This window comes from Dendrobates tinctorius, unplaced genomic scaffold, assembly GCF_039654945.1.
Source record: "Dendrobates tinctorius isolate UK_male_01 unplaced genomic scaffold, ASM3965494v1 ptg000042l, whole genome shotgun sequence".
Taxonomy (NCBI): Eukaryota; Metazoa; Chordata; class Amphibia; order Anura; family Dendrobatidae; genus Dendrobates; species Dendrobates tinctorius.
Genome location: NW_027361710.1, coordinates 872927 through 883882, shown reverse-complemented (window position 1 = coordinate 883882; position 10956 = coordinate 872927). Strand labels below are relative to the sequence as shown.

The window sequence follows — 10956 nt, the reverse complement described above, 5'->3', positions numbered from 1 at the left end:
ATCCATACTGGGCCTAACACCGTCTGAGCCTGCCTCATGCTGTATAGACATATATTTTGAATGTGTACGCTATCCATACATGTTATCCGGGGATACGGTACCCCTTCTAACCTTTGTGCAATGACGTGCAATCCATACTGGGCCTAACACCGTCTGAGCCTGCCTCATGCTGTATAGACATATATTTTGAATGTGTACGCTATCCATACATGTTATCCGGGGATACGGTACCCCTTCTAACCTTTGTGCAATGACGTGCAATCCAAACTGGGCCTAACACCGTCTGAGCCTGCCTCATGCTGTATAGACATATATTTTGAAAGTGTACGCTATCCATACATGTTATCCGGGGATACGGTACCCTTTCTAACCTTTGTGCAATGACGTGCAATCCATACTGGGCCTAACACCGTCTGAGCCTGCCTCATGCTGTATAGACATATATTTTGAATGTGTACGCTATCCATACATGTTATCCAGGGATACGGTACCCCTTCTAACCTTTGTGCAATGACGTGCAATCCATACTGGGCCTAACACCGTCTGAGCCTGCCTCATGCTGTATAGACATATATTTTGAATGTGTACGCTATCCATACATGTTATCCGGGGATACGGTACCCTTTCTAACCTTTGTGCAATCACGTGCAATCCATACTGGGCCTAACACCGTCTGAGCCTGCCTCATGCTGTATAGACATATATTTTGAATGTGTACGCTATCCATACATGTTATCCAGGGATACGGTACCCTTTCTAACCTTTGTGCAATCACGTGCAATCCATACTGGGCGTGAGAACGGCTGGCGAGCTGTTAAGCAAGCTACAGCACCTGTCCAGACAAGTACAGGGATTCCCTAGCGAGGAGACTTATTTGATTGTTTTCTATGTTGGGACAGCAATTTTTGGGGAGCACTATACTCTGGAGAATGATAGATGGGGCCCACCATACACTGGAACATTCCAAAGGTGGACATCAGACACTGGAGCAGCATTTACAGTGCCCATTATACACTAGAGCATTAGAAATGGGGCCCATTATGTTTGGAGCATTATTTGGGCCCATAAGACAGTGGAGCTTCGTCCATGGGGACCAACATATACTGTAGCATTATGTGGAGCTCATCATATACTGTTTCAAACATTATATGGGACCATTGATTTTGTATGGAGAAATAGATGGGCCTCGTCATGAGATGTAAAAAGTGAGGTATTTTTCATTGTACTATACCGCTATTTCTCTGCCGTATCGGAGCATGATGAGTTGTGGTATGTGTTAAAGGGGCGCTCTTTCGCCCAGGGCACATGAAAACCTGCAGCCAGCCCTCCCCCCCCACAAATTTAGCCAAATAACCCCCATTTTTCAGTGCGTAACTTGTATTATGAAGTTAATTAAGGTTGACAAGCTTAAGTAAGAAGAATTGATGCTTTTGGCATTCAAATGGGCACTGTAGGTGTGTTTCCTGTCCTCCTCTCACTGCCGACTTTTATTCCCCATTGACTTACATTGGGTTTCGTGTTTCGGGACGACCCCGACTTTTCCCTATAATCGGACGATCTTGCTCGACCCGACTTTTGGAAAAGTCGGGTTTCACGAAACGAAACGCGACCCTAAAAAAGCAAAAGTCGCTCAACTCTACTGCCGACATATGCCTGGATGGACAATGCAACGCTTTTTCGGGCAGCCGGATCAGCATTTTACATTGCGCATGCCCGGAGGACTTGCCTCGGTCGCAAATTTAACCCTGAACTCTGTTCTGGCGGCTGAAAAATTCTCTCTCTCCTCCCCAGACAGCGGTTCCTTTAAATTTCTTCCTTCACCGGATCCGTCAAAAAAACGGTCTGGTGGCATGCATTGATGTCCGTACACAGGCGGATCTGTTTTCCTCCATTTTGGCGGATTACAACTGACAGAAAAAACTGATGTGTGAAACAGGCCTTAATCTGCTTTTCAGCTCAGCCATTCTCAGGACGCTCAAGCATTAGTTTTGCAGACTGCTATTAGTAGAAAAATGTAAGGATACTAACACAGGTAGTTGACTGAAAGTAAAAGCAGGCCTGGCAGTCTGAGAGTCCTACAGGTTCAGGTAACACATATGAAGGAGACCGAACTTGGAGCCCAAACATTTAAAAAAGTTCGGGGCAGACACCATGAAAAGTAGCATTAATTGACCCACAGTAGAAATGTTATAATGGCACAGCAGTAGTCAGGCAAGAGCCATGCATGACAGAGGGTCTGTGCCAGTATTTACAGCTTTGAATTTAAGATCCAGTTAAATAAAGAGGTGGTGAGTGACCGGTGTAGGCCTGCTGAGCTGTGAGCCCTGATACCTCATGCAACAGTTCAAACTGCTTTTCTTCTCAGCTACACTCAGGTGGCACAAAAATCAATTTCAAAGACTACTATTGATAGAATAATTTAACAATAGTAGCACAGGTATTGACTGAAAGTAAGTGCAGGCCTGTCTGTCTGGGAACCCTACTGCTATAGGCAACGAATATGAATCAGACCCAACTAGGAGACCAAACATTTACTAAAAGACACCACTAAAGTTGCATCTATTTCTCCAGAGTAGAAATAATATAATGGGGCTCTGATACCGCTTCTCCTTCAGTCAACCCTTTAGATGGAGACCCAACTCAGAGTCTCTACTTTTCAAAAAATTATTGACACACAACTAAAGTGGCATCAATTTCCCCAGAGTAGAAATAGTATAACTGCGAGCATTTTGACAACTTCTGCTACTGGACAGACTACTCGACTCCCTTTCTTTAGCAGCTGCACAATGATATTGTTACTATTTATTGTTACAGAGCCAATTATTCCATGGCACTTTACATGTGAAAATGGGAATACACAATAAAAACAATACAATAATCTTAAACAATACAAGGCACCAACTGGTAGTGGAGGAGAGAAGACCCTGCCTGTTGGGTGTCACAGTCTACAAAGGAAGGGTGAGAATACAGTAGGTGAGGGTTCGCTCAGATCATGTCTTCAGTGCTGCTGGTGGTGTCCTGATGGATAAGAGTATCTGTGTGTTTCCTGAAAGTGTAGACCACTTAACTTTCATCAAGATGAACAAGTCATGCAACTCCAATGACTTTTTCACCCCAGTCACAGACTGGGCACTGGGCAGACTACCCAATAGTGTAGTTTTTAATGTGCTGCATTGATCTTGCGTTATTGCATTTTGTCATACCTTTGTCTGTAGTGGAAGGGGTGTCAGAGTTCTATTATACTATTTCTACTCTGGGAGAAATTGATTCCACTTTAGTGGTGTCTGCTACTAATTTTTGGAACTGTTGGGTCTCCTTCATGATGTTGGGTCTCCATCATGTGTGTTGCCTGTAGAAGTACAGCTCCCAGACAGGCAGGCCAGCACTGCCTGTGTTACTATCCTTACATATTTTAAACAATAATAGACTACAAAGCTGATATTTGTGCCACTTGAGTGTGGCTGAGCAGAAAAGCAGTTTGTCTTGTTGCATGAGATATCAGAGCTCCCAGCACAGAAGGCCTTCACCAGTCCCTCACTCACCTCTTAATTTGAACCTAAATTCAAAGCTGTAAATGATAGCTCAGATCCTAGCTCATGAATGGTCCATGCCTGTCTGCTGCTGTGCCATTTCAAAATTTCTACTATGAGTCAATTGATGCCATTTTTCCTGGTGTCTAACCATAATTTTTGGAAATGTTTGGGCTCCAAGTTGGGTCTCCTTCATGTGTGTTTCCTGAATTTGGCCAGAATCTCATAGCACCATGCCTACACCTGTCACTCATCCATCTGTTACCAATCAATGTTTAAGCTAGAAATGCTGGTCCAGGCCCTATTTCAGGCCTTGTCTCATGCATCCATGCTGTCTAATTATACTATTTGTACTCTGGGTCAGTTGGGCTGTTGGAGAGTTGTGACACAGGGTGAACAAGGCTAATTGGGGTGTCACCTTTTAGATGCAGTGCTTGCCATTCACTGGAGCACATACTCTTTCTGGCCCTCATCTACAAGGTGTACCGCTGTGTGGCTGCCAAAGGAAGGGAGTCGAGTAGCCCATCCAATAACAGAAGTTGTCAGTTGTCTTTGCATAGGTTGAGCCGGTGTTTGTTCATTAAAGCCTTCAGTAACATTACCAACTACCCCACATGCACATGAACACCAAGCCTATTACTACTTCTACCATGACCTCTACTTTTCCCACTCATGTTGTATACACCCTTCCCCTCTTTTAACAAGGTGTTTCACAACTCTAGACCCACACCTTTCAGTAAATTAACAATCTGTATTCATTTGCTGACATAGTGTGACTGGACAACAGAATTAGCACAGAAGATTTAGATGTTGAAATGTGAACCTTTGGATGGGAAACACAATTACCACAAAGGATTTAAATTCTGAAATGTGGACTCTTGACTAAACCACACTATCAGCAGAAAAAATTTAGATTCTGAAATGTGGCCTGGTTTCAAGTCTACACTATTAGTATGGTCCATACTATTAGCATAAATTATTTAGACACTGAAATGTGTATTCTAGGCTGGGCCATGCTTTAGAAGAAAGAATTAAGATTCTTAAATGTAGAATCCTGGCTGAACCACACTCTTAGGTCAAATTATTTTGATTCTAAAATGTGGACTCCTGGATCCACCACACTATTAGCACAAGCGATTTAGATTCTGAAATATGAACTATTGGCTGCACCACACTATTAGGAGAAATTATTTAGATTCTCAAATTGTGGACTCCTGGCGGCACCACACAATTTACATTAATTATTTAGGTTCTCAAATATGGACTCCTGGCTGCACCAAACTATTAGCACAAACAATTTGAATTCTCAAATGTGGACTCCTGTCTGCACCACACTATTAGCGCAAATAAATTAGATTGTCAAATGTGGACTCCTGGCTGCACCGGTTTATAAGCACAAATGACTTAGATTTTCAAATGTGGACTCCTGGCTGCACCACACTATTAGCACAAACTATTTAGATGCTGGAAGATTGATTTGACACAGGGTTCTATGTACCTGAACTAGCTTGACAATAAACCGTCTATCTATCTGACTACTGGCAGCAGCAGGAGCAGCCTCTCTGTGCTAATACACTAACAAAATGGCACAAAAACAACATGTACGCTTTTTATATGGTGAGGGACATGTGACTTCAGCAGCCAATGACAGAAGCTCTGGTGTCTGGATGTTGTGAATGGTTTCTTCGCCCTGATTGTCTGCCAGTATCTCCACATACAGTATTAAGTTAAAAAAAATACAGTCCACCGCTACTCTGACATTTACCAACCTCTTCCCCACATCAAACATGGCTCTCCCGCTCATCATACAGCACCCCTATCCTAGCCAAAGTCATAATAAAACCATTATCGGAAACTTGATCATTTAATGAACTTTGGCAGAATTTTGCCCATTTTGAGGAAAATGTTCGGGAATCCGAACACAAATCCTAATGTGCAACATTTGTGCTGAATTTGAGATTGTGAACGCTTTCAAAACAAGTTCGCTCATCTCTAGTGGGTTCCCCCATAACTTTCATCCCAGCTGAGGGAAAGCCAACGGCTGGGGCTAATGTTAATATTCTGCGAATAGGCCAATATCCATAAAGGTTCACAATCTATTAATATTAGCACACAGCTGTTTGATTTGCCTTTACTGGTAAAAAAATTGTGTGAGGTCCTCCTTCATTCAAAAACCAGCAAAGATGAAACAGACAGCTGATCTGCTGGCTGATTTTAACCCCTTAATGACAGCTAATATGTCTTTTTACTGACCTAAGATATAAGAGAATCCCATCCCCATAGAGGTGACAATCCAGCTGCTGTACACAACTTGCTGTATCACAAACAATCAGTGTTGGCACCATCCACATCTGTTTAACCCCTGAGTTGCTGCTGTAAAAAGTGACTACATCAAATAAATGGTTAATAGATTGTGGGGCATCCGGTTTAATCTAATTGAAACACCGAGATCATGATTGTGAGGTCCTGATGTTTGCCATAGTAGTTCATGGCCAAATAGCGGCCTTAGAGTCTCCCGGCAATAGCGGTCAGTTCAGAAGTTAGCGACATTTAAGTGGTAAAAATACACTTTATCATTCCTGTCATGTCACGTTGCATTAATTCCTGAAAATCACCTGAAGGGTAAATAAACTATCTGACAGAAGTTTTCAATATGTCAGGGGGTGCTGTTTTTAAAATGGTATCATGTTTGGGGTTTTACAATATATAGGACCCCAAAGTCACTTCATACCTGGATAGGTCCTTCAAAAAAATAAATTTTGTAAATTTCATTGAAAAAATGAAAAATACTGCTACATTCAGTGGCGTAACTATAAAGTTATGGGCCCCAGTTTGAACTTTCAAATGGGCTCCCCATGCCAAAATACACGCACATCTTTGCTCCGTACACCTCTTACATGCGCAGCTACGCTCCGTACACCTCGTACACGCACGGCTCCGCTTGTGAGGTTCTGAGCCATGTTTCTGTTCTGCTTGACTTTGCCCTTAATTTTGCCCTTATCAAAGATGGAGTGAGTAGCTTCACAAGGGGCCATCTTGTTCCTGTTTGACTTTTCCTGTTTCCTGCCTGCTGTGTACTAAAGGGACTCTGCACATTATACCTGTGCTTGTGTATCTGGATCTTCAGCTGCTGCCAAGCTTGTAGAACTTGCATTCTGCCTGCTTCTTCTAAGCCTCGGGATTCCCCATTTGTTACTTACCTGCTGTCCTGCCTGACCGCCTCTCCTGTCCAGATCTGCTCTGCCTCTGTCATCTCTGCTGCCTGCTCTCCGCTTGGAGCCCGGTCCAGTCTCAGGACCTTAGGACTGTGTGCGCCTGGACCTCAGACTCTCGCCAGTTGGTTCGTACAGACTTTACCTGTTGCCAGAACTTATATCTACATACCGTGCAATACTGAAGCCTGTTTACTGTAATACCATGAACTACATCTGCATAGTACTGAGACCTGTTGCTACAATACAATACTGAACCTTTGAACATATACTGTGTTTGTCTTCTCTGACCCATGCCACCGAGTTCCATAGAACCTATAGTACTAATTTGACACCGCTCCATACACATCGTACAAGCATGGCTCTGCTCCCTGCACACAAGGCTCCTCTCCGTCCACCTCATACACATGCGGCTCCGCTCCGTACACCTCGTACACACGCGGCTCCGCTCCGTCCACCTTATACACACACGGTTCCACTCGGTACACTTCATAAACACATGGCTCCTCTCTGTACACCTTGTACATATTCGGCTCCACTCCGTTCACCTCGTACAAGCGCGGCTCCGCTCCATACAGTTTGCATACATGCGGCTTCTCTCCATACACCGCGTACACATGCGGCTCCGTTCTGTACACCTCATACACACGCAGCTCCGTTGCGTACACTTCATCCACACAAGGCTTCTCTCCGTACACCTCGTACACATGCAGCTCCGCTTCGTACACACACGGCTACGCTCCATACACTTCGTACACACACGGCTCTGCTTCGTACACACATGGCTGTGCTCCATACACTTTGTACACACACGGCTCTGGTCCATACACTTTGTACACACATGGCTCTCCTCACCTCGTACACACGTGGCTGCGCTACATACACCTCATACACACACGGCTATTCTCAGGACACCTCATACACATGCTGGTCCGCTCCGTACACCTCGTACACACACGGCTCTACTCCATATACCTCATACACACGTGGCTGCACTCCATACACTTCACACACACGCGGCTCCACTCCATACCATACACCTTGTACACACACGGCTCCATTACATCCACCCTGTAAACCCCTCCTGACCCCAGACATAAACTTACCCCTTTTCAAGCTCCATGGCAACCAGCACAGCAGAGTCCTGCAGACAGAGAGTCTCCTGATCATGTGACCCCTGACTCCTCCCCTCCTGTGACCTCATCACAGGACCTGTGCGCACAGAGCAGCCTTCGCATCAGGCCAATTGCAGCCTGGCAGCCAATCAAAGCACAGAGCTGCACAGCCAATGAGCGGCTGCAGCTCCGCGATCAGGCCCCTAGATAAAATGAATGTAAACTTGTCTGCGAATAGTACATTAACCCCTTTACCCCCATGGGTGGTTTGCATGTTAATGACCGAGCCAATTTTTACAATTCCAACCACTGTCCCTTTATGAGGTAATAACTCTGGAACATTTCCATGGATCCTGGTGATTCTGACATTGTTTTCTCGTGACATATTGTACTTCATGTTAGTGGTAAAATTTAATTCATGTAACTTGCGTTTATTTGTGAAAAAAATGAAATTTGGCAAATAATTTTAAAATTTTGCAATTTTCCAACTTTGAATTTTTATGCCTTTAAATCACAGAGATAAGGCAAACAAAAAACTTAATAAGTAACATTTCCCACATGTTTACTTTACATCAGCACAATTTTGGAACCCAAATTTTTTTTTATTAGGAATAGAGTTGAGCGACTTTAGTCGGATCGGGTTTCATGAAACAAAATTTGTTTCAGATGAAACTGGTCCGACTAGGGCAAAAAAAAGTTGGAGTTTCGTCCAAATCCAGAGCCCAATGCAAGTAAATGGGGAATAAAAGTCAGCATTCAGTGGATGAATGTCATCTGCTCAATGCCGACTTTTATTTCCCATTGACTTGCATTGGGGTCGGGTTTCGGACGAAACTCCGACTTTTTTTGTACTAGTCGGGCCAGTTTCATCTGAAACAAATTTTGTTTCATGTAACCCAATCCGACCAAAGTCGCTCAACTCTAGTTAGGAAGTTATAAGAGTTAAACGTTGACCAGCGATTTCTCATTTTTATAACACCATTTTTTTTAGGGACCACATCACATTTGAAGTCTCTTTAAGGGGTCTATATGATAGAAAATATCCAAAAGTGACACCATTCTAAAAACTGCACCCCTGACGGTACTCAAAACCACATTCAAGAAGTTTCTTAACCATTCAGGTGCTTCACAGGAATTTTTTGAATGTTTTTTAGCTTTTTTTCACAAAAAAATTACTTCAGGTCCAATTTTTTTTATTTTGCCAAGGTTAACAGGAGAAATTGGACAGCAAAAGTTATTGTGCAATCTGTTCTTAGTATGCTGATACCTGATATGTGGGGTGCAACCACTGTTTCAGCACATGGCAGAGCTCAGAGAGGGAAGGAGCACCGTTTGACTTTTTCAACGCAAAATTGGTTAGAATTAAGATCGGAAGCAATGTCGCATTTGGAGAGCCCCAGATGTGCCTAAACAGGGGGGAAACCCCCCACAAGTGACCCATTTTGGAAACTATACCCCCAAGGAACTTTTCTAGATGTGTGGTGATAACTTTGAACCGCCAAGGGCTTCACAGAAGTTTATAACGTACAGCCATAAAATTAAAAAATTATATTTTTTCCACAAAAAGGATCTTTTCACCCCCAATTTTTATTTTCCCAAGGGAAACAGGACCCCAAAAGTTATTGTGCAATTTGTCCTGAGTATGGTGATACTCCATATGTGGGGGTAAACCACTGTTTAGGCGCATAGCAGAGCACAGAAGGGAAAGAGCACGTTTGACTTTTTCAATGCAGAATTGGCTGGACGCCGTGTTGCGTTTGGAGAGCACCTGATGTGCCTAAACAGTGGAAACCCCCCACTAGTGACCCCATTTTGGAAAGTAGACCCCCCCAAGGAATTATCTAGATGTGTGGTGAGAACTTTGAACCTCCAAAGGCTTCAGGGAAGTTTATAGCGTACAGTCATAAAATGAAAAAAATCATATGTGGGGGTAAACCACTGTTTGGGCACATGGCAGAGCTCAGAAGGGAAGGAGCGCCATTTGACTTTTTCAATGCAAAATTGTCTGGAATTGAGATAGGACGCCATGCCGCATCTGGAGAGCCCCTGATGTGCCTGAACAGTGGAAACCCCCCACAAGTGACCCCATTTTGGAAACTGGACTCCCCAAGGAACTTATCTTGATGTGAGGTGAGCAATTTGAACCCCCAAGTTCTTCACAGAAGTTTATAATGTAGAGCCATGAAAATAAAGGAATCATATTTTTTTCCAGAACTATGATCTTTTTGCCCCAAATTTTCTGTTTTCCCATGGCTGCCAGAGCCACAAGCGATTTTATTAAGATATTGTATATATAGTGGGCAGCATGGTGGCTCAATGGTTATCACTGTAGTCTTGCAGTACTAGGGTCCTGGGTTCAAATCCCACCAAGGACAACATCTGCAAGGAGTTTGTATATTCTCCCTGTGTTTGCGTGGGTTTCCTCCAGGTACTCCAGTTTCCTCCCACATTTCCTAGACATACTCTGTCCAATGTGCCATTTAATAGCGAGAAATAGGGTCCATGATCCCTCCCTGGGTCGCCTGGCTTTCCCCCATGACTGCCGGCATCTTCTTCTTCTGAAAAAAATAGTAAGTAAACCCTCCTTTAACACCCAGTTAGATAGGGATAAATAATGAAATTAAGAAAATATATTTATTTCCATTTTTTCACTAGGGTTAGAGTTAGGCTAAAGTGAGTTGGGCTAAAATTAGGGTTAGGGTTGGGATTAGGGTTGGGATTAAGTTTAGGATTAGGGATAGGGTTAGGGATGGGGTTAGGGTTGAGATTAGAGTTAAGGTTGGGGTTAGGGTTGGGATTGGGGTTCGGGTTGGGATTAGGGTTAGTGTTGGGTTGAAGGTTAGGGTTGGGATTAGGGTTAGGGGTGTGTTGAGGTTAGGTTTGTGGTTAGGAATATGGTTAGGGTTGGGATTAGGGTTAGAGTTGTGGTTAGGGTTATGGTTAGGGCTAGGATTAGGGTTAGCATTGTGGTTAGGGTTATGGTTAAGTTTTGGATTAGCATTAGGGGTGTGTTGGGGTTAGGGTTGGAGTTAGAACTGGGGGGTTCCACTATTTAGGCACATCAGGGGGTCTTCAAATGCGACATGGTGCCATCATTGA

The 10956-nt window shown here is 43.6% G+C and overlaps 1 long non-coding RNA gene across 2 annotated transcripts in view; it reads left to right on the top strand.

Moving 5' to 3' along the window:
- Nucleotides 1-6651: 6651 nt before the first annotated feature.
- LOC141088897 (uncharacterized) overlaps nucleotides 6652-10956 on the top strand; it is a 56262-nt gene continuing 51957 nt past the window's right edge. For both annotated transcript variants that reach the window (XR_012232097.1, XR_012232096.1), the window contains exon 1: nucleotides 6652-6870. This is a non-coding gene — a long non-coding RNA (uncharacterized lncRNA). The remainder of the gene's footprint in view (nucleotides 6871-10956) is intronic.